The 24,526-nt window shown below is 45.8% G+C and overlaps 1 protein-coding gene across 1 annotated transcript in view; it reads left to right on the top strand.

Moving 5' to 3' along the window:
• Positions 1-8,341: 8,341 nt before the first annotated feature.
• RHOBTB1 (Rho related BTB domain containing 1) overlaps positions 8,342-24,526 on the top strand; it is a 162,029-nt gene continuing 145,844 nt past the window's right edge. The window contains exon 1 of the mRNA XM_078642684.1: positions 8,342-8,623. The gene's annotated coding sequence lies outside the window, so the exon portion shown is untranslated. The remainder of the gene's footprint in view (positions 8,624-24,526) is intronic.

Below are 24,526 nucleotides of genomic sequence, written 5' to 3'. Positions count from 1 at the left end.
TGCCCCCCTTGGTGGCTCTGACAGAATCGTTTGGCATACAAATTGTTTCATATGCTGACGATACGCAACTTCTCATAACTTGATATCATAAAATCCCCAATGCATTGAGTAATTTTAAGGCATGATTGGCCGCTGTGTTCTAGTGGATGCATGACAGCAGCCTACAGTGCAACTCCAGCAAGACAGAAAACTTGCTTTTTGGGTCTTCCCACCACTCCACCTGGGAGAATGACCTTTGGCCACAGGATGTTTGTCTTCCAACCCCCCCCCCCCCCCCGGCCTCAGCAGCATGTACTTTGGAGGGGGGCGTCTTTTGCTTCTCATGTGGCAGGGGTAGTAGGTACCTTCTTTGGCCTATTAAAAATGTTATGTATCTGCTTCCTCTTGCGTAGTAAAAACAGTGATCCAGGCCTTGATCGCCTCTAGCTTCGACTATGCAAACTCACTCTATTGGGGGCCGCCTGCCCACTTCCTTAGGACATTGCAGCTAGTGCAGAATGCCACTGATCGACTCTTGCTGCATCTCCCCAGGAAAGCTCACATCTTGCCAGCTGTAAAAGACCTACACTGGCTGCTGGTGAAAGAACGTGCGAGGTTCATAGGCCTAGTTCTAACTCATGGAGCTTTTTATCATAAAAGCCCTCAGGATCTGTCAAAAAGATTTACCCGGTATTAACCGGTCAGGTCCCTTTGGTCCTCCCAATCTCTGCTGGTGTTAATCCCTTGATTTAGAAGGGAAAAAATGGGGTGGCAGCTCCTTTTCTTATATGGCTGCCAGGGAGTGCAATGAAGTTCCACTACAACTTTGTGCCACCAGGGACATTTTTCTCTTCAAGATACTTCTCAAGGATTGGCTCTTTGGGTCAGCCTTTTCGCTCTTTTTATTTCTTGAGTTTAGATTTTACTGCTAGTGCTAGGACACCCTTTCAGTAGCTGTTACGCAATATAAATTCCCCAAATAATAGCAATAATAATAACTGTGTATGTGATTGTTAATACACATTTGTCACTACTCATTTGCACTTTACGGTTTACAGTTTTTTTTTATAAAATCAACTAAAATTGGTTTATTAAAAAAAATACCTGCAACTGGCGCTGGTATCGGCGAAAATAACTATTGGGTGGCTGGCACTGCATGGCCCTAGTATAGATGCATAAATAAAGGATAGTATGGAATGAGCAGGGTTATGGAGGATCTAGAAGTGTTGGGAAGAGGTGTTGGGAACACGTTGAACGCATTACTCACCAGCTCAGGACCTGATAAAGCACTCCTGTCTCAGATCCCACACCCAGAAATGGAAGAATAAATTGCAAAGAATTACTGTATGGTGCTGGGAATGTAACCCCCATGTTGTCTGTGAGTGCACACTGCAATTAACCCTGTAAAAACAGGAAACTGTTGCTCAAGATAGAGCTTTGGGATTCTCTTGCAATGGTAATATGCGGGCATATATATGTTGTGAGAATGAGCACTTTCTGTATGATCACCCCTACATTTCTTTCTCCAGTGATGATAAATGTTGCATCAATATTAACTTGTAAAAAGAAATCGTTTTTTATCCATGGCGTGCATAAATTGTAGCTAATGTTTATTACCCACACTGGATAAATTATGGTATGCACAATCCACTAATAATGCATTGTAGAAACAGGTTTTGCAAATTCACTCAGTGCACTCTTTTTGGCACATTCATGTTATGTGCCAGCCTTAGCTCCAGCATGTATCTAAAATCCCATACCCGTCAACCGTATGCACTATACACACACTTCAGATAATTTACACATTGAAGAGTCATAATTTGTGTTATGTGCATCCCTACATGCCATACCTACTTCTTGATAAGCATGGTGTTGTCTTTTTAGTGCAGGTCTCTAATCCTGGGTGAGGGGCAGCACACACAGTTCCTGGCTATTGCATGGCATATGCACACACTAGCTAAATAATTATATGTAGATACATTGAATCTTTCATAGCATGACAATGGGCCAGTCTATGCTCTTACTGCATGTGGTGGGCTTCTTAACAAAAATGCCATGATGCTAGGAGAGAATCCAGCTCATGAAAAGGTGGTGAAACAAGTTTATCAAACAAGCACTGGCATAGCCAATAAGTCTCGCTTTTGTGGCCTTATAAGTATTTAGTTATGCAGCATAATATCCTTGGTGCAGCAACATCAACCGTTGCATGGCTAAAAACTTAGAAGGTCCCAAAGGCGAGACCTGTTGGCTATTCCAATGCTTGTTTTTAATCTTCTTATTGTGCTCGTATAAAACATGTGGGGTCATGTAGATTTATGTTACGTGTGTGCAAGAGTATGTGAGGTTTTAGATTTGATAAGTGTTTTTAATATTTGTATTGCATTTTTATTAGTATAATGAACGTATAGAGTGTATGTGTTGGAATGCCTTTTATGTAAATAAAATAGTCTACAGAAAATGCAATTTAAGCACTTTATATTAAAACATTTGAAAAAAAGATTGAATTAAGAAAATGTATAAATTGTAATAATACAAAGCTTTGTGGGTCAGTAACTACTATGTGATTTAGACCTGAATTGAAGCAATACAGGTTGAGCAGGAAATCTTTGGTCATTGTTTAGAGTCTTATTTATCCATTTACTGAGCCTAAAGAATATTTTGGGGCTACCCTTTGTGCTCTGTTCTTCGTGGACTCTTAGATTCAGAGAGAAGTAGAATTTGTCATGCAGAAAGATGTGGACAAAAACGTGAAGTGGCCTGCCAAGAATGGTGGATTGGATATCAAATCATCTTGTCTCCAAAATTGTATCATAGGAAACCTTTCGAAAGAAATGCAGTAGGCTTATTACAACCCCCTGAGCTGCGGCAGTGCTCAGTGAACTTGTATACAAGGGAGACAGATGAAAACACAAGCACTCTCAAGGAGTGCCATGTGCGAATAAAATTAAAGTCAGCGGACAGTAAGCACTTATTAAGCATAAAAGAAGACAGTCTGAGAGGTGGTAAAGAATCTATACTCCATGGGAAGGACAGATATGGACAGTCTAAAACAAAGCCAGTATATAGAACGCAAGCAAATGTGAGTTACAAAACCAATGGTAAGCAAAGGGTGGACTGCATCGTCGGGCAAGCTTTCAGCATATACCCAATAAGTCATTGCAAACAGACAGCTGCACTGCCTAAAAATGTAGCATTTCCAAAGAAGATTTACCGCCGGATATCGGCAGAATGCAAAATTCAACAAGACTACAGCTCCCAGAAAGCATTAGTCTCCAATCAAAGCCTACGGCTGAAATATGGTGCACTTAAATAAGAGTAAGGAAACAACCTTAGTGTGAATATTAAGGAGTACCTGAGTTTCAGATGCGCAAGGCTCTCTCTGTGACCTTTCTAACAATACAACCTCGGCGAATAAACGCAAACTTGTAATTTTTCATGTAGAGCTTTTTACCAGCAAGGCTGTGCTCATTTTGTGCTAAACCAGCGCAATCCCGATCTATTGGGTCTTGCAAAATTTGTGTTTATTACACACTGCAGCATTTTCGCTTAGAACTATGAAGCTGAATGTGTGCCACGCTAGCAGGCATTAAACAAGAAGCGTCCACCTTGTGACTTTAGAAACTGCATGCACACTACATGCTGATGGTATTTCTTGCGCCTCATGTGTGCTATGGGAGGCATACATTAGTACAATTTTCAAAGCTAACAACCTCTGAGGATAAATTAGCAAAATACCAATAACTCCCCCAAGAATAATACAGGTAAAAATCACTTTTGTGAACCTCTTGATAACAGGCTAACAGTTTTTCTGAACTGTAACTAGAAGGCACTTCATAACTCATGTGCTAAACTGCAGAAGAATGAAAGGAAGCTACCTTTTGCACTAAATTTGAACCCAGGGCCCCCAGTTTGCTCAAAGATTAGCGCAGCGAGAACATTACCCCCACAGTTTTTACATGCCATGTTTGCTCATTGTGTATCCACCAATGAGACAGTTTAGTAGGATATAGCGCTTGCTGCAGAGCCGCATTTATCCCGCAGGTCTGCACAGTTGGCTACTTGATCTGCTTTGATGCATCATGAAGATAGCTAAGATGGTTATTGTGCCTGCTGCATGCAGTGCGTTGCCTTTAACCTGCTAATCACAAGTCGGAATCCTGGAGTGAACGCTGGGTGGGTATGTGACTACCAAACATACATGCATATAACCCACAGGACAGAAGTTTGAAACCCTGGACGTCAAACTCATTGTGTTGGGGTCCATAAAATCAGCAGCTTTGGTAAATAATAATCATTATTAGGCGGTCAAAAGCAATTAGGTTTGTGGTCCGAGTTGTGTGCACATGTTCACAATTATAACAAAACACATTGCTTATAACATGTGTTAAGTAGACATTGACTCGACCTGGCCTTACCTGGATAAATGACGCATCACATTAGGTGACATCGAAAACTTTAATATCGCAGGTGATAATGGGACATCTAAAATGAGTCTGGCATAGCAGCAGGTACTCTATCCATCTGCGATACACAGCTGGCTAGTGGAGGGAAGGGTACGACAGAATTTCATCTACACGCTCTGACACCTGTTTGCAACCATTACCCCAACGACTCCAAATACAATTGCCCGATAATAAAGCCTTTACAGTTTGACCTTCCTGAGCAGTGGCAGGCGTAGTGTTTCTTACACAATTGGATGAAACTTCTTAAATTACAGTACGCAGTCCCTCAAGGGTATATTAAAAACCGGAGCAAGGTGCTGAAAAAAAACAGGCGACTGGAATGAGACCAGAAAATAGGTTGACTTTGTCCAACATTAAGAACAAGTAGCAAGATAATGAGTTTTGAATTCCAGCTGCCTAACTGAGATGGGGTTTAAATTGGATCATGGAGTTTTACGTACAGGCTTTTTAAATATCTAAGAAATGCCAGCATGAGCCACGTGTGGTGAGCCTAACAAGGAGGCACGTCTGACGAGTGGTGTGCAATGTGCGCGCGCTGTAAGGGTGCCGGCGAGCGATGCGCTTAATGAGCCATGATGAGAGAGGAAAGCCAGATGGCGCCTGTGCGCGTAACCGTGCGCGTAACCGCACGCTTTAGGCCACACAAAAAGCGTGTGCTCTGCTTTTTGAAGCCCCCTTACTAAAAGTCTCGCCAGACAGCGCATGCGCTAGCTCAGGCGAGACCTAAAAAGGGTTATGGGTCTTTCACTGTCTCATCATTTTAAAACTAACGCATTTTCAATGTTGTATTCAACAAAGCCATGGTTGCTGCTTTTTTTATTTTATGCAACTAGCAACCATTGACAAAGCCAATCGTTCTGGCTTGTAGGTGTAACACTACTTGTTGTGTTATATATCTGGATGCAATAACAGAAGCAGCAAATTACTAGTCGGATGGCACACTATGCTAAGCACAGATTTTTAGCTGAGGTGTTTTAAGCCATGCCCTTAATTACATTAAACACCCACTTTGGAGAGACCCGAACAGTTTTTTCAACCCACTTAAAGCCCTGGAAACAAAACCATGTCAAGGTAGCACTGTGCATCATTCATGGCTCGTGGCTTCCACTTTTTCGGATTGCCTATGTACAGGGGCATAGTGAGCCCTCCCCCGCTCCGCCTCTTGTTTTAGGAACTACAGCAGGGGTGAAGTCCTTGATGGGCCTCTTCTGTCTGCAACTCAGCAGACAAAGGCTCAGCTCATAATTAATGTGAAAAGGAGTGTAAGTAAAGGGATGGCTGGATGGATTAGTGAAAGGGTGAATGGATGAATGAAAGTTAATGGATGAATAATGAGAGAAAGGATGGACGGATGACTAAGTGGAAGGATGGAGGAGAGAAAAGGTAAATAGATGGATGTATGGGTGGAAGGGTAGATGGAAGGGTGAAAGGGTAGATGGACCGGTAAAAGGGTAGATGGGTGGGTAAAAGGGTAGATGGACGGTTAAAAGGGTAGATGAACGGGTAAATGGATAGATGGCTGACTGAAAGGATGGATGGATGGATGAGTGAAAGGGTGGATGACAGACGAGTGAATGGATGGATGGATGAGTGAACTGATGGATCGATTGATGAATTGATAAGTGAAAGGGGGAATGGATGGATGAGTGAAAGGTTGGATATAAGGCTGTATGAGTGAGTGAAAGGGAGGGTGGATGGGCAGAAGGGTGGATAGATGAGTGAAGGAGTGAAAGGATGGATGAAGGAAGGAGTGAAAGGGTGGATGGATGAGTGAACAGAGGAATGGATTGATTAATTGATAAGTGAAAGGGTGACTGGATGGATGGATGAGTGAAAGGGTGGATGTAAGGCTGGAGAAGTGAGTGAAAGGGAGGGTGGATGGACAGAAGGGTGGATAGATGAGTGAAGGAGTGAAAAGGTGACTGGATGAGTGAAAGGATGGATGAGTAATAGGGTCAATAGATGGATTCATGAATGGATGAGTAGATTGAAGGATGGGTGGCTAAATGAAAGGGGGATGGAGAGAGAAAGGTAGGTTGGATAGATGGATAAAGGGTGAATGGGTGGAAGGATTAGTATCTGGGTAGATGAATATGTAAGTGAAAGGATGGCTGGATAGGTGAAAGGGTGGATGGCTGGATGGATGAGTGATTGGATGGACGAGTGGAAGAGTGGATGGATGAGTGTACGGATGGATATGGTGAAAGGATGAATGGAGGGATGGATGAGTGGAATGATGGATGGATGGAAGGATAGATGGTGGCTAGGTTTGCAAATGGCTGAATATTGATATGAATGGGCACACAGATGGAAGGACAAAATGAATGGTGAAAGACTGAATGGTGGATGAAAGAATGATTATACCTTGTAACCCCGATTATCTTAAGTACATTTCCTATAGATTGACTTTCACATTTATATGAGTCATTGTCTCTATATGATATGTGTGTGATGTAACACACTCCGACACCCTGTCCTACTTACTTAGGATGAGTAGCACTATAAAGGAAATTAAATACACATGATAGAGAGTCTATGTGAAGAGGAGGGTCACCATTGGAAGGTGGTAGCAAGGCTGGACTGGACGGACCTGGCATCAGGCGTTTCCCTGCGAGGCTGGAAAGGGGGAGTTGGGCGTGTTTGTTACCACAAAAAGACCTGCACATTTGCTCAAAGCTGTGCGCATACTGAAAAACCATGAAGTGCACAATTGTCTCAACCTAATATAAACTTCTTTTCATTTGTACTTAAGTGGTTGTCTATTTACTTACTTATATACTATTGTGCGACCTCTTCTGATGTGTCTGTAAACTTACCTTTTGTCCTGAATTCTAACCTCCTGTCCTGAATTATGACAGTTTGTCCTGAATTTGCACCCATGCCAGTTGGTCACCCTACCGGACGGCAGGGCTCAGAGGACACACAAGGTAGCGAACTAAGCCTAATACCTGAAAGGGTTACCCTCCTTGGCGACAGCGATACAAATCCAGCTCCTAAACACCGCATGCTTTACTTGCCAAGCAAATGATTTATGACTCGATATGTAGAAAACTTGATGGGGGTTGACATATTTATTTATGGGGCGCAATCCTGATTTATGATCACACTGATTGATTTGATTGATTGATGATGTTTAATGCAATACAAAATTGGACTAGCTTGATTCATGGCCGACCACGAGCGGTCTAATTTTGCTCAAATAAACTACGGCCTTTAATTCCAACGGTGAAAGTCCTCTGGTTGATTTGCTTGCATTATACTGTTTTTTGGGAGTGAACTGAGTGCTCGCATTATCTTAGTTACCATGCATGTCAGCGATTGACTTGGTTTGTTTCTGTGTGTTTCTCTTATGTCTATCCCTTAAACTATATGTGTGACAATACTGTGAGTGTTTTGCTGAACATGAACCACAAGCAGCCATGGCTACTGTTTGTCTACATTGCTGCTCTCCCGGCGGGCTGGAATGAATCAGTGCCATAGCTTGGCGGGTCGTTTTCTTCTGGTGTCAAATACGGGTGGCATGTGTTATTTGGCCAGCGCGTCCGCCGTGGTGCTGCACATCTGTGTAGAGAGCCGCGCGCCTCTGTGATGCACGCATAGACTTGCCTTGGAGGCTGCGCGCCTGAGCGCTTCAGTCTGTCAGCTCAGTTGTACTGGTGTCACCCAGCAGCCGCCGCCGCAGCTTTGGGGCCTGCCACGCATCCCATAAACAGCAGTGCATAAACGAGGCCGCTCCTAGAGAGCGGCGCGTGAGGTAACCGCGGCTCGCGCCCTGCCAAGGTCCCGCGTGGCCTTTCCAGCGGTGCTGACGGCACGCGCGCACGCGAGCCTCAACGGTGCAGTCGAAGAGCGCGCGCCCCCGCCGACCGACGCGCCTGCGCACCTGGCCTCCCGGACAATGTTTTCATGAATGAAATCCAATCACCAATCTATAAATAGACGCCATGCGGTGACGTCAGGAGGTGAGTGTCTGCTGCCTCCGTTCCGCGAGAGCCGCCTCTCAGCTCCGGGAGCCGAGGGCCGCAGGGGCAGCGCCCGGAGACGCCGGACAGCAGCGGAGCCGGGACCATGGCAGCTCGCCGGGCCTTCCTGCTAAGTTCTGCCGCCGCCACCTAGCACCGCCGGGGCCCTTCTTCAGAGCGCCGGGGCTGTGAGGACGGGCTGCCGCCAGCACGCACTTGGTAGGTTGTTTCTTCCTTGTCATGCAGAGCTGTCAAAGTTGCAAAGGGATGGGAGGTTCGTGGGGGTCCTTCAGATTTACAAAGGCGGGTCCTTGCTTGTCTCTTTGAAATGCATTTGACTTGGTGATTTCAGATCATTCACCAGTCATAACAAAATGAATCCAGCACCAAGGTGGACAGTGAACCCCCTCCCCAATTTAAAGCTATTTGAGGACAGTGATTATTACCCCATAATGTAGATCTTGTGGCAACCCTTCGTGCCCTCATTGACATCCGCAACCTGCTCTCAGCAGATGTGATGATGCCCCCTGGTCCCCTGAGTATCATCATCATCATCCATCCCTCCCTTCTTTTGTCTTCGGTCACAGAGCGCTGAGTGCTGCTGACTGAACGAGATGAGATGCTCTGGGCGCTGAGCGCCCTCCTTTGATGCTCTGATGCTGGAAGTAATGCCACAGCGCTTAGCAGGTGATCCGTTATCTTTCATGCTGGGGGGAGAATAAACAGAGCCATCAAAGCTGCTGTAATGCGTCTTGTGTGGATGCGCTCGGCATAATTCGATGGTTTAATTAACCACTTGCCCGGAGATGATTTCCCAAACAGCTGCGCGGTTTGCACAACAGAGCGTTTGTGTTGCTGGTGCGGGAAGGTGTAAACAACGGGTTCGTCATTGTCCCCGAGAGTGGAGTTTACAAAGCAGGGCTTGCTGGTGCTTCTGCCGAGTCTGTTGTGGGTTGCTGTGACAACAGCTGCAGGCAGCCGTCAGGGTACAGGCGCACGGCATCCAATCGCCTCACAGATTGCTTTATTTACGATGACGTGCCGGCGGGTGGCTATAATAACATTTTCAACGTAGTCGCAAGTTTATGAACACGGCCACATAAGAATGAAACTCTCACTTGAAATATCAAGTCAGTAACAAGTGTGGGTGGTATTCTTTTTTGGGAACAATCTAAGTGAGTGCATAACGGGTATTAAAGACAACTTGCAGCACAGGGACTTGGTTTCCTTCTGCCGTTAAGGGATAGTTGCACAGTCGCTGAAATGTGCGGATTATACCACGGGGACGCCAGCCTCAGGTTACCTTCACTCGACTAAGGTTACTAAGAAACTCTCTTCTGCACACAATGTTAATAGCGATATTAGGATCTATCTCGTAATGTCATTAAGTAGCAGCTGTAAAGTGACACGCCATAACACTCCAGGCTGCATTTGCCTTGCCCTCTGGAACAAGCATTGAAAATGCAATAGGTCTCGCAATAGAAGAGTTTGACATTTTTCGTTTTGCATATAGATGAGTGGCGTTGCGTGGATGAGTGGCGTTGCGTGGGTGAGTGGCGTTGCGTGGGTGAGTGGCGTTGCGTGGGTGAGTGGCGTTGCGTGGGTGAGCGGCGTTGCGTGGCTGAGCGGCGTTGCGTGGCTGAGCGGCGTTGCGTGGCTGAGCGGCGTTGCGTGGCTGAGTGGCGTTGCGTGGCTGAGTGGCGTTGCGTGGCTGAGTGGCGTTGCGTGGGTGAGTGGCGTTGCGTGGGTGAGTGGCGTTGCGTGGGTGAGTGGCGTTGCGTGGGTGAGTGGCGTTGCGTGGGTGAGTGGCGTTGCGTGGGTGTGTGGCGTTGCGTGTGTGTGTGGCGTTGCGTGTGTGTGTGGCGTTGCGTGTGTGAGTGGCGTTGCGTGGGTGAGTGGCGTTGCGTGGGTGAGTGGCGTTGCGTGGGTGAGTGGCGTTGCGTGGGTGAGTGGCGTTGCGTGGGTGAGTGGCGTTGCGTGGGTGAGTGGCGTTGCGTGTGTGAGTGGCGTTGCGTGTGTGAGTGGCGTTGCGTGTGTGAGTGGCGTTGCGTGTGTGTGTGGCGTTGCGTGTGTGTGTGGCGTTGCGTGTGTGTGTGGCGTTGCGTGGGTGAGTGGCGTTGCGTGGGTGAGTGGCGTTGCGTGGGTGAGTGGCGTTGCGTGGGTGAGTGGCGTTGCGTGGGTGAGTGGCGTTGCGTGGGTGAGTGGCGTTGCGTGGGTGAGTGGCGTTGCGTGGGTGAGTGGCGTTGCGTGGTTGAGTGGCGTTGCGTGTGTGAGTGGCGTTGCATGTGTGAGTGGCGTTGCATGTGTGAGTGGCGTTGCATGTGTGAGTGGCGTTGCATGTGTGAGTGGCGTTGCGTGTGTGTGTGGCGTTGCGTGTGTGTGTGGCGTTGCGTGTGTGTGTGGCGTTGCGTGTGTGTGTGGCGTTGCGTGTGTGAGTGGCGTTGCGTGTGTGAGTGGCGTTGCGTGTGTGAGTGGCGTTGCGTGTGTGAGTGGCGTTGCGTGGCTGAGTGGCGTTGCGTGGCTGAGTGGCGTTGCGTGGCTGAGTGGCGTTGCGTGGCTGAGTGGCGTTGCGTGGGTGAGTGGCGTTGCGTGGTTGAGTGGCGTTGCGTGTGTGAGTGGCGTTGCGTGGTTGAGTGGCGTTGCGTGGGTGAGTGGCGTTGCATGTGTGAGTGGCGTTGCATGTGTGAGTGGCGTTGCATGTGTGTGTGGCGTTGCATGTGTGTGTGGCGTTGCGTGTGTGTGGCGTTGCGTGTGTGGCGTTGCGTGTGTGAGTGGCGTTGCGTGGGTGAGTGGCGTTGCGTGGGTGAGTGGCGTTGCGTGGGTGAGTGGCGTTGCGTGGGTGTGTGGCGTTGCGTGTGGCGTTGCGTGTGTGTGTGGCGTTGCGTGTGTGTGTGGCGTTGCGTGTGTGTGTGGCGTTGCGTGTGTGTGTGGCGTTGCGTGGGTGAGTGGCGTTGCGTGGGTGAGTGGCGTTGCGTGGGTGAGTGGCGTTGCGTGGGTGAGTGGCGTTGCGTGGGTGAGTGGCGTTGCGTGTGTGAGTGGCGTTGCGTGTGTGAGTGGCGTTGCGTGTGTGAGTGGCGTTGCGTGTGTGAGTGGCGTTGCATGTGTGAGTGGCGTTGCATGTGTGAGTGGCGTTGCATGTGTGTGTGGCGTTGCGTGTGTGTGTGGCGTTGCGTGTGTGTGTGGCGTTGCGTGTGTGTGTGGCGTTGCGTGGGTGAGTGGCGTTGCGTGGGTGAGTGGCGTTGCGTGGGTGAGTGGCGTTGCGTGGGTGAGTGGCGTTGCGTGGGTGAGTGGCGTTGCGTGGGTGAGTGGCGTTGCGTGGGTGAGTGGCGTTGCGTGGGTGAGTGGCGTTGCGTGGTTGAGTGGCGTTGCGTGTGTGAGTGGCGTTGCATGTGTGAGTGGCGTTGCATGTGTGAGTGGCGTTGCATGTGTGAGTGGCGTTGCATGTGTGAGTGGCGTTGCATGTGTGTGTGGCGTTGCGTGTGTGTGTGGCGTTGCGTGTGTGTGTGGCGTTGCGTGTGTGTGTGGCGTTGCGTGTGTGAGTGGCGTTGCGTGTGTGAGTGGCGTTGCGTGTGTGAGTGGCGTTGCGTGTGTGAGTGGCGTTGCGTGTGTGAGTGGCGTTGCGTGGCTGAGTGGCGTTGCGTGGCTGAGTGGCGTTGCGTGGGTGAGTGGCGTTGCGTGGTTGAGTGGCGTTGCGTGTGTGAGTGGCGTTGCGTGGTTGAGTGGCGTTGCATGTGTGAGTGGCGTTGCATGTGTGAGTGGCGTTGCATGTGTGAGTGGCGTTGCATGTGTGTGTGGCGTTGCATGTGTGTGTGGCGTTGCGTGTGTGTGTGGCGTTGCGTGTGTGTGTGGCGTTGCGTGTGTGAGTGGCGTTGCGTGGGTGAGTGGCGTTGCGTGGGTGAGTGGCGTTGCGTGGGTGAGTAGCGTTGCGTGGGTGAGTGGCGTTGCATGGGTGAGTGGCGTTGCGTGGGTGAGTGAATGGTTAGCTGTTGCTTATGCGACGTATAGCACTTAATACTAAAGTAGGCAGACCTTCTTAGCCTTTGTGAGAATAATAGCAAAATAAAAATAAAAACCAGATCAAGTCAAGGACGCAAACGGCACCATGCTATTGTTTATTTACTCAGATGATTTGCATAAAAATGTAACTTGTGAGCACGTTTCTCTAACTCTCCAATAATCCCATTACAACACTTTGTACAAATGAGATTGGGACTCATCCTTCCGAAGTCGAGAAAAATGTGCAACGCTGTGTTGAAGTTAATTTTTTTAATTAACAAAATGCAAATAATGTGGAGAGATTTCAAGTGATTCAGGAATGGGCGCCCTTGTAAAGAGAAAGTACGGCCGGCCTGGGCAGTGATAGGGGAGGAGGGAGGAGAAATGCGAGTCACGGCAGCAGCAGCCTTTGATGTGCCTGCCGGCCGGCCGTGAATAATTAGGGGGTGAGAAATGCGCTCGGAGGGCTGCCTTTGATGTGGTAATGCGAGGCAGGCAGGCAGGCGGCTGGTGGCATTGTGCACGCGCTTTTTAGGGCTTGCGCAAGCGCAATGACCTAAAAAGCACATGCACTTGAAGGAATCGCCAGTGGAATCGCCAGTGGATAAACACTGGATAAGCCCCTATAGAGCTTCGCCAGCTATGCGCTGAAGCGCATCAGCAGGCGAGCCCTAAAAACGAGTTTGTATACAGCTTTAAAACTGTCTCGCTGATGCCAGTCGCTAAGCCAGTCAGATTTTCATTTCAATAAGAAGTTTACATAGCGGAGTACAAAGCAAAACAGTGTTGATGACGGCCGCAACATGAACCTTTCCTGTCATTTGGAGGCATTATTTGTGTGTTTTTGTGACACAAAATGTAACATAACGGATACGTTTGAGGCATTATTTTACTGAATGCCAAGGAAACTTGAATTACAAAGATGTCAAAGAGTAACCGTGTGGTAGAACTTAAAGGGGGTCACTGATTTCACAGCGTGCCTGGTAATCCAACAAAAATCCCTGTACTACATGGGGACATTTTGACGTGCAACATTCACAAGTAGCTATTTTACGTATTCTTGTTTTTAGGAGTAGGATCAGAGACTGCTAGCATACACACTCATGCTCCAGGCCTACAAGTCTTGGGCAGCAGTCCTACAAAGGGTTAAGTCCCAGATTGTTGGTGATGCCCTATCCCCATCGTGGTCCCATGGTACTATATACATATGGATAGCTACTCACATCCCCCCCCTCATACTCCTTGACAGTCCCACACATAAGATTTTATGGAAAGGCACATGGGCCAATATTATGCCTGACGTTCATACACAGCAGCAACATAAATAAAACATATATAAAAGAGTTTAAAATTCGAACACATTCACAAACCCACAGAAACACAGGCATCTTCTTTCTTTTGCTGCTTGCGCACAGATAAGGTCTATCCTTTAAGGGCCATGGAGTTTTATGAATGTTCTAGGTTTAAAGTGTATAATTGAGTTCAGCAAAAATAGTGTAATATATCAGACAATATTCAGCTCCCAATATTCTGGTACCAAACCACCAAAGTGAATACCTAGTTTACATACCCTCCCTAAATGCAGTAGCGGCTGGCAGGGCTCGCGCGCGGGGTGGGGGTGCTGAGTCACGCGGGGTCAGTAATAATAAAAACACATATTTAACCTACCTTTCTGCCGGCCCGGGTCCAGCGTCTTCCCTGGTCCTGCTCTCCTGCTTCCAACAGGAACACGAACTAGGCAGCCTCCTTCCCCTTCCAGTGGAGTGTTGTGATTGGCTGGGACACCGGCCAGCTAGGGGCTGTAGGGAATTGCATGTTCTCCATGTAGGCTGCAATGCATCCTGCATGGAGAAGTGCAGAATGCGCATGACTGGTTTGGGTGGCCCGAGAGGGCCGACCAGTCTTTGTGCACTCAGGAGTGGGCAACCACTCCTGACCTGCCCAGGCAGCTCCGCCCATCCACTGCAATGCGCAAAGAAACATAAAATTGTAATAACCAAACATTATTACCATTTTATGTTTTGGCTTTCTTGCAATGCGAGAAAGCAGTGGGGTGATACTCATCTGCCCTAGTGGAGGAGCCGCCCCTGCCCAAATGGACCCACATCATCCCCACCTCAGAAATCTCCATTAGTTCCCTATCCAAACGAGACGCCAGTTCAAAATCCTCACGCATGCCTACAAAGCCATACACAAGCAAGGACCGTCCTACATCATCCATTGACTGAACTTCCATCTGCCTGCAAGATACCTGTGCTCCGCCTCACTCGCACTCACACTCACCCCCCACATCTGTCGTAGCCGCATCATTTTGGTTCCCAGGATGCTTTTTTCTGGTCCAGGGAAGACCTGTCTTGGAAGTTCGGGCTGGACTGTTCCCTTGAGGCACAGGGTCAAGACTGATTTGCATATAGCTGTGTCTGAACTGGGATGGCAATGTGAGCTAAAGAATGATGATGGATTCAACCCAGATCTGTGACTGGGGGTGAGTGTCTAAAAAGTTTCAGCACTCCATCCATCATCTACTTGTGTTTGCTTTGTTCTCCCTAAGTTGGCAGTGTATGCCCAGAGGTGGGTCCCTTGCTCACTTTGCCACTGGATTCAAGCTAGCCTGGCTGATGAGGGCTGTTAGCCCGAAACCGGTCCTAGGATGCTTGTTTCCGGTCCAGGGAAGACGTGGCTTGGCAGTTTGGGTTGGACTGTCCCCATGAGGCACAGGGTCAAGACCGATTTGCATATAGCAGTGTATGACCTGGGGTGGCGAAGTGAGTTAAAGAACGATGATGGATTCAAGCCAGATCTGTGACTGAGCGTCTGAAAAGTTTCAGCTCTCCGTCCATCATCTCCTTGTGTTTGCTTTGGTAGCCGCATCTTCTACATCCTCACCAAGATCTAGAACGACCTGCCCCTCCATCTCCGAACAGCACCCTCCCTGGCAGATTTTAGAAAGAAACTGAAGACCTGGCTTTTCCACAGAGACACAGCACCCTGAGCACCCAGATACCCCTAGGGGTGACAGTGCTGCGCTATACAAAATGCTAGTTGATTGATTGACATATGTGAACAGGTTGTGACTACTTTAGTTGAAAATCCCTTTGTCAGGCAGAATGATTTATTTTTTGAAAAGTACTTTATAACTGATTAAAAAAAAGTTCATGAGCTTGTCAGATCAGCTGGTCATAGTCAAGTAAATAATGAACTTCCTAAAATGTTTATCAAGATCAATTCAATAAATGTGTCATATGGTTTCCTTTTCTTCTCAGGTGCTGAGACTCTAGTACATAGCAAACCATGTTGTACTTAAGAATATTAAAAGCAGAAATATTGCCTTACACCATTGTATTATCTTTTACAATAAAAAACATTAGGTGTAGATGTTTTATTATTAACTCCAATGGGGCAATATTTTTGCAGACCATATGTGGGACACAATATTTATCTCTGATGAGAACCTGACAATAATTTTCTGATACCACACTCTACATCATAGTGTGAGCTGTATCCCCGTTTACACGACAAGTGGTAACCTTTGTGCTCTTTTATTTTGTCTTAACTGATGAGTTTATGTGTAAGCACTGGCATTTGATTGTTGTGTAAAAATTCAGAGAACCGCAATAAAAAAAATAATAACAACGCAAGTTGTTACAACGACTTGCGCTGGAGGGCGCTGTAGGATAGGGAATAGTTTAATTTACTATCCAAAAACCTTCCCTACTATCCACGGGGACTGGAGTTGGAATAGTAAATTAAACTATTCACTATCCAGCGCCCCCCAACGCAAGTCGTTGTAACAACTAGCGTTGTAAAACCTGCGTTGCAAAGGCATGCGTGGAAAAAGCATGCGTTGCAACGACATACATCCATGCCCGACACTGTTCGGTGTTCACATCAGTAAAATGGCAGCTTGGATATTTTGAAATTCACAAAATAAACACCTCTATCGAATAGTAATAAGCAATCGAGTGAGTCCCGCAAACCCATCTCCATCTAGAGGGTTCGCATTTTACAGCACAATTATCAATTAAATTGGCTAAAAACCCAGAGGTTCTGAATGAACTATTTTAATGTTTTTGTGGTGTGCCAGGCAAAGCTTACCATGTTCAAGATTGTTAGGATTCAACACCCTCCCAAAAAAACTTCAACAAATGGTGGCAAAGTATTTGATATTTCAGCACAGTCCCACATCAAATAGATCAAAACCTAAAGGCTCTTAGGTACCTAAGAAATCTGGTCTTGAAAGGTCACATGGCCCATCGTTTTTCAAAATGTATTTAGCAACATTTTTCCCTCTGTTTTTCAATCTTTCATTTTCAGTGTAGCTTCTTAGCATCATGGTGTGCCAGAATTTCGACTTTGAAGTGGCAGGGTGGAAACATCAAAAGCAATATAGAGCTCACAATCACAGACCAAAGACACCAGAGCTAAACAGATTCAAAATGCATTTATATAAATGCTACAGTTCAATTACGTAAATCAAACCTGGTATTTGTAAAGGACAAACTAATCACCCCTAAGGGTCTCAAGGCGCTGGGGGCAGTCAGGGAGATTAAGTGAGCAATTTCCCAGAGACATATGATGCTGAGCTGATTTGCCCCTGGCGCTGGGGATCGACCCATGAACCTCTTGCTCTGGAGTTAGCCGCCCTGGCCGCTGCACCACACCTCTCCCCTCTTATGTCATGCTGCGGAGTTAGCAGCCCTGGCCGCTGCACCACACCCCTCTTACGTAGAGCTTACACCTTCAGACTGGTCACTCAGCTTTTATATACCACACAGATTGTCAATACGTGAATGTTAACGTGCCTCTACCCAAGTCTTGGCAGTTACAGCAGTAACAATAAGTCCCATTTTGTTCCAAAGAACCAAAATCAGTAGCAAACCTCATGTATTCAATATGAATTAACAATTTAAAAAATAAAATCACACGTGCAGTCATTATTCAGAAACATCAGCATACCCATTTCTGTTTCTACATACATTTCGCAATGAAATACAGAATTTTCATTTTACTTGAGTACACTTATCTTTTGTCTTTGAAATAGTAGAATTAGTTTTTTTTTAGGTAAAGATGTATTTGGTTCCCTCACAGCAACTTGTCAGTTTCACAAAACAGACAAATGTACTTCATGATAACAATATATCATGAAGTGACTATTGTTTGCCAGGTATAGCTAGATAATTGCCAAGAAAGTACACAATATTTTATAAAGCGACCACTGTTATGTCAGAAATAGCCAGAACTTTTCCAAAAATTCCCAGTATTTACTGTGAATGAACTACGATTGTGCCAGGGACAATGTTACCAAAACACCCACAATACGTGAAGGTGTGTCTATTAACACCCAAAATGCTCACAGTATGCATGGAGTGACTGCGGTTTCGCCGAGTTCTACCCAAAATGTTTACAATATGTCAAGGTGTAGCATGGAAAGGGAGATTGTTGCAAAAAAGCCAACAGAATGTCATGAAGAGGCCACCATTAATGCTAGTATTGTCAAGAATCAGACCACAGATGCCCACATTATGTCACAAAGTTTCCACTATTATGCCAGGCCGTGACCAATTATCACCAAAATACCCACAGTATGTCTTTGAGGGGCTGCCATTAAACCCACAGATAGCTAGAACGTCACCCAAAATTTCCGAAGTCTGTAATTGATGAATCATTACAATGTCATTGAAATCAATATTATTGACAGAAATGCCCACCAAAATCCCCACATTGTGTCCTGGTCACTGTAACCCCCCCCCTCCCAGGCAAAAAAAAAAACACATCCTCGACCTCCTCCTGGCACACAGAAATGTTTTCCATCCCTTTGTCCCTCAATAAAACCTTCAGGCATGAACACTCCTTAAACTTCTCCAAGATTCTTCTCCGCTGCCATAGGTGAGCGTGTTCCACTCACTGCGAGAAACCTGCTTACATTTATTTACTCATGAGTCAGGCTAGGACAGATGACTAGCCCTTCACCTTTTGCAGGTCAGCCCACTCTGTAATGAATTGTAATAAGCTAGAGTGCAGCACCCCAGACAGGCTTCCTACACCTGACATGCTCCACTGCCTCGGGCTTGGAAAGCATGCTGAATGTAGATTGTGGATGTGTGAGTGAAGTACAAATGATGTACACCCTCACAAATGTGCAATCCATGGAGCCCTGCTAATGGAAATGAGAACAACCCTGTTAGTTTGTATGTTTATATTTCAGCAGATACAAGCTGTGTAGAGAAACCTGTGCATGTCTGCACAGAATCACATTGCTGATGGTGCCCTGTCCTAGTTTCCCCTTAGCAGTTCACAGTTTCTTGAGTAGAGGTGTTATTTTTGTTTCAGGGTCCCAGACACCTCCTTTTAGGAAAGGTATGTTGGCCATGTCCGTGGTACCTGCTCGGAGTGAAAGAATGATGCTTCCTGAGCGACGATGTCCCTGGCTCCTGGATAAAAGTTGGTGCTTTCAGTTTTATACCCAGACACGTCATATGTCTTAGAAACCTCCAGGTTAGTGGGGTGATGGAGAAGGGGCAGGTTGAGCGTTCAGAGTTGGTCACAAATCGCATATTCTAGATATTTAAAAAAAAAAAAGTAAGATCAGTAAGAGGTATTCACTGTTGCCTGCCAGAGCACAGTGTGTCTTGTAATGCTTCCAGTACCGAATCCGTCCAGTCTTGATCCCACCTCCTGCCTGTCTCGTCCACCACCCTGGAATCACTCTCTCCTAATCGCACTTTTGACAGTCATTTTTCACCCCTCCTTTCTCCCTCCGTAGCTGTTTTCTATCTTTCTCTTCCTCCTTTCCCTCTCTCTCTATTACTGTGAGGTAAAATCTAAGGATGACAAATAAGTTGATGCCCCTCAAAAATGAGTGTTTGCGCCCACCACCTGCAAACACCGGTACAAATTAAGCATTGATCAGGCATACCAGAGGCCTAGCCCGAACCAAACCCAACTTAAGATGACCTTGGAAGATGGAGCTACTTAGGAACAGTATGGATTTAAGGCTTTCCTGGTGAATGTAGGGAGGCTTTTGATTGTCAGGAGCACCAGGATTACCCTGCCTTTAAACACCAAGACATGGTTTCACTGAAAGACCACTGTGTTTGCTGTGCTACTATTTTCATGCAGGTGTAAATGGCATATGTTTTTTTTGTATCTAGGCACCAAATGTTGGGAACAATTCAGAGATGGCGCTATGACCATTCACAGATAGTGAGTTCAATTATTTGGATGATACCATTTACTACTCGGGCATGGGTTGGTTCGCAGGGCACGTGCATGCTATTTTCGCCTCACCTCCTCTGTTTGCCCTGGCAAAAGGCATGCCTGTGGGATGACCCTGCAGTTTTCCCCAACAAAACCAAGCGTGCGAGCCAAAAAGCAATTCTCTCTCTGCATTGAAGAGGATCCATAAAGGAATGGAGGAAAATATATCACCACCCCGCGCGCTTATGAATGAGTGAGTTCCTCTAGTGTGAGTTATATAACACTGGCTGGGTTTAGTCTAAAGCTATAGAGTGTCTGTATTTCTGTTCTATGCTCTGACTTCCTTCTCACTTCTTGTGAGAGGAAGAGGTCGCGTTCCTGACCTCAGAGAAGCCGCTGCGACCAAACTCTGTGACTAGGAAAGAGAAGACAGCCAAGAGGCGGACAGAAATAGCCAAGGCGCCTGTATTGGGCATGTTTAGGAAACATAAGCCTGTGATGTTGTGCTCCCACGGTGAGTAAATATTGTAAATAGATACCACTTAACACACCGATATCCAATTTCATTCATTCACTAAATGCCAAAATAAATTCTGTCTTTGGGTCTGGAAACCCAAAGGATGTTCAGATATTTCTTTCCAAATTATTCATCCAGTACAGGCACTTTGGAATGTGAAGAGCACTCATTGCAAAAGTTATCCGCACATTCAATCCAAAACTGAACAGGACAAGTACAGCGAGGCAGTAGCGTAGCAAGGATGCCATGGACCCTGGTGAAGGCAAGGAAAGGGGATCTGTAGACTTTTGTAGGGGTAGTAAAATACAGCATTTACCAGGGTTCAATGGGCCCCTCAGGGATTTGGGCCCCGGTGCACTTCACCAATGGTAGCTACGCCCCTGCTGTGAAGGCCTTCCCGTTACAAGATGGCCCCCATATATATATATTTCACGCACAGCCACCGTTTTGGAATGGTTTGACTTTGTCAATGCGTGTGAAGCAATTCAACAAGCATTTATAAAGCCAAACTACAAGTGTGCAGCCAAGATAATGGGCAGCACCAGGAGGTAGCAAGGGAACCATTCTGCACTGGGGGTTAAAGGGGATGCTGGGTAGTTGGGGCGCAGAGACAGTCAAAGGGTGGTAGAACAGTGGAGACGTTACAGAGGGGACTGCTTAAATCCCCATGTAACCTTCCACGGAATGCCATGGCTTTACAGACCACCAGTGGCAACACAGTGGCAACATATGAACATTAATGGACGAAAGGGGCTGCCCTAAACTCGAGTGTGTGTGTCTGTTAGTGTGCCAGAGTGACAGCTACAGCTGTCTGTAGGGGATATCTAAAAGGTTCTGTGAGTGATATCGAAGGGACCATGAGGGGCCAGTTCTGCCCCCCCCCTGATAACGAGCGCCCACATTCACAAAGTGGAAACTATCCCATGGGCACTGCTTCCTCTTTACTAATGGGATACCTTCTCCTTCAGGGAGTTGGTATCAGTTCAGTGGTTTGCAGTTGCGGTTTGCAAACCATTTATAAATTCCTGTGTGATTTAGTAGACGGAGCGAGGTACCCCTATTACACCTCCTGATTAGCAGTTAATGTTACTAAGGGCAATTTGCAAGTCAGAAACTTACTTGTAACACTCACAGTGACTCATTTATACATTGCACTATTCCATTTTGTAGCAACTGAGCCAGTGATTTTGCAATTCGTCGACTTTGAGTGCAAAAGGCTTAGGACTAGATGTGGGATAACAAACACCCCTATGCCTTTGGTGCCTGGAGATGATTCTGGAGGGCTCTTTTAAACTCCTGACTAGAGAGAGGCTGGCCCTGATGACTGAAGGATGTGAGTTGCAGTAAAGAGGACCTGGTATATCATGTGAAACAGAGCAAAGGTACTATTGGTATGAAGCTTGCAAGAACGCTTCTGTTCAGATACGTGGCCGAAGCAGTGCATGGTTAAATTGATGGGAGATAATGAGCATCAGGCCTATGTACTTCTTCAGAGACTCTTTTAGTCTCTTTTAGTCTCCTACTTTCTTTGCTCTTACACTATAAAGACTATTATATATTTGAAATCAATTGTTATTATAATCAGACAATGGGCCCGATTTATATTTTGGCAGACAGCTCGTCCTTCCAGGGCAAAGAAGTTTATTAATCCGTCGCCCTGATGGAGGTGCAACCCGTCAAAATTTGAAATGTTCGCTTGGCCATTAAAGTAAAAAAAACAAGGCCCCCACACCATGGGAGATTCCTCTCATGGGGAGAATAGTACTGAGCACTTTCCAGTGCCCCCTACTCTCCGATTTTTCTTGGCGGTGCCGGCATTGAAAAATAGCGATATATCTGCCCATTTAAATTAGGCAGGTGGACATATAGCCAAAACTTTGACGGTCCTTGTTCTGTCGGAAAGTCAAAGAAGTTTCTCCGAGGGCAGAGACGGAGTAGTCTCCGCCGTTGTCAAACTATGGTCCAAATCATTTAAATCTGCTGGCAGACCATAGACATAGCGGGGAGGGGACTCCTTTGTCATTTCAATGGAGTTCTTTCTGCGCCAAGATATAAATCTGGACCTATGTTTTCTGGAACAAGCATTTAAAAGGCAATAGGTCTCACATTTGCAAGAGTATAAGCTATTGGGATTGTAAATGACAATGCCTTTTTATTAACTGTTTTTATAATTAACACATAAATAAAAGGGATTGTCATTTATAATGACAATAGCTCAAACTCTTGTCATTGCGAGACCTATTTCATTTCAAAGAAGCGGCTGCCATTGTCCCGGGCTGCTTGGAAAGTGAAGGCGCCCTCAATGTTGCAGGAAAGCATTTCGTGCCTGCAGTAGGAGAAACTCATTAAAGAAAATTGTGCTCACAGACTAAATAAGACATACAGTGTAACAACAGAATTAAAAGGGCCAGTCCTCATGAGAGATTACAAATGAGGACAAGACATTACTAAGGAGGGACTAACAAGCCGAATAACAAATCAGAAGCTAGCATTTGCAAAGGACAATGACACAAGCCAATGACAAATATGGGCGAAGAGTGGGCGGGGCTTCAAGTCCATATTCGAATACAGCATGCTTCACAGAGCAGCGCATGCGCTGCCCAGGCTCGACTTAAAAACAATTACTAACGCACTACCACCTCTCTGTGTTACATACGCACCCTTTCCTACCATAAAAGTCTTATCCCCTTATACAATCATGACCTACAAAAAAACTTTGTGTACAATACAGATTTTTTTTCCTGTAAACAAAGCCACACCTATTATCTTTGTCACTGCTAGTCTCTGTTTGTCATGGGGTTCTGTCTGACCAGCGCTACATTGAAGCCAATGTCTATCAGATGTATGAAACACCATTCTACAGAAGAGTCTCTGGTCTCTGATTCTAAGGCCTCTATTGCGAGTTCCTACATAAACTCCGACACTCGTCCAAACCTTTGTGTGTATTTTAAAACCAAAAGCAGAATGTCCCAGGTACAAACATGCCGATATTTTCAGAGTAGTGGGTGGCCTGGTATACTGTGGCATGCGAATTTCGGTGCGTATAGCACTAAAATCCATATTTATTCCTTAATTTAACAGCAAAACCTGAAATTGGCAATTTTTATCTCACCTGTTAAATAAAATTCACGATTTCAATAAAGATCGCACCAACACCACAGCATTCTTAATGGAGGCCTTAATAAAGGTTCAGCGTCAGTAGGTGAGCGGTTGCAGTGTTTTTTTTTTATGCCAATAGCCATTTACACTCCTGCTTTTGTTTTGTTGGATTTCGTTATTGCTAACAGAGCATTAAAAATGTTTGAGGTAAGTATGCAGTATGGCAAATCAATGTTCACTGGTCTTTGTCAGCAAATTCTTTAAAAGTTTAAATATCTCGTGGTAGGTGATGATGACGTTTCATTTATCTGAACCTACACCGCCCTATCTAGAAATAACACATTTTAGGACAGACATTTTTTTGCTTTCAGGAATTTTAGTCACTCGTGTATGTCATACTTTTTTAGTCTACTCTTGATAAAAGCATTTAATAGTATCCAAAAATAAAATTCCTATCTATCCAAAGTGTTTCCACCATTATTCCACATTCAACAACTGGATAAAAGAACCGTGCATTGAGCACCATTATGTATGTAAGATTATCTAATTTTTAAATTGCTTTTGAACATGGCAGTAGATCAAATTGAATTGTATGTGTACATTTTGAAAGGAAATCAGAATCTGTCAATTTTAACAGCACATTTCTTTCACTTGTTATGTGCCAAGAAACATGTGCCATTTATGCAATTAGACAGTCCATTGTGTCATACAGCAGATTAGTGCCACCTGTACACATCTGCAACCTTTAGGCCACAACGTTAAATCCTGGAGATTCGACTCCAACGCCTATCTTAATAAAACTGCTTAAGTGCATCCCAAATTTGTAAACATTAACTGATTGATGGGCACACCTTATGCTGGGAGCGCGATAAATAATACACAAAAAGTGTACCACGTATTCAGTGCCCAGTGCATCAGATGATGCTCAGGTGACGCAATCGCCCTGGTAAAGTTTGATACTGAGGCGCTGCATTTTCAGAAGTGGCGACCAGGCTTGCTGCATTCTACTCTTAGCAGGTGATCAGCCCTATCTCTTCTTCATCTAGGTTCATGGCAATTCAACAGCAATTCTGTGTGTGTTAGTTTTATTTTCTATTTTATTTTAAAAGTTTTATAGAGCGCAAACAAGATCCGGCAGGGTATCAGAGCGCAGTATAACCAAGCTGGCTGGTTAAGTTGGAACAGGAAACCATAAAAGATAGCTGAGCTTATGCAGCAGAAACACATTGGAGACAGAAACAGACACATGAATAGTTAATAAAATGTAGATTGCATGGTAGGGTTGTAAGGTCAATTCCATTAGTTTGTAAGGC

The sequence above is a fragment of the Lissotriton helveticus genome, chromosome 5_1, assembly GCF_964261635.1.
Source record: "Lissotriton helveticus chromosome 5_1, aLisHel1.1, whole genome shotgun sequence".
Lineage (NCBI taxonomy): Eukaryota > Metazoa > Chordata > Amphibia > Caudata > Salamandridae > Lissotriton > Lissotriton helveticus.
The sequence above is the reverse complement of the archived record's forward strand: the minus strand, read 5'-3'. Positions and strand labels throughout refer to the sequence as shown.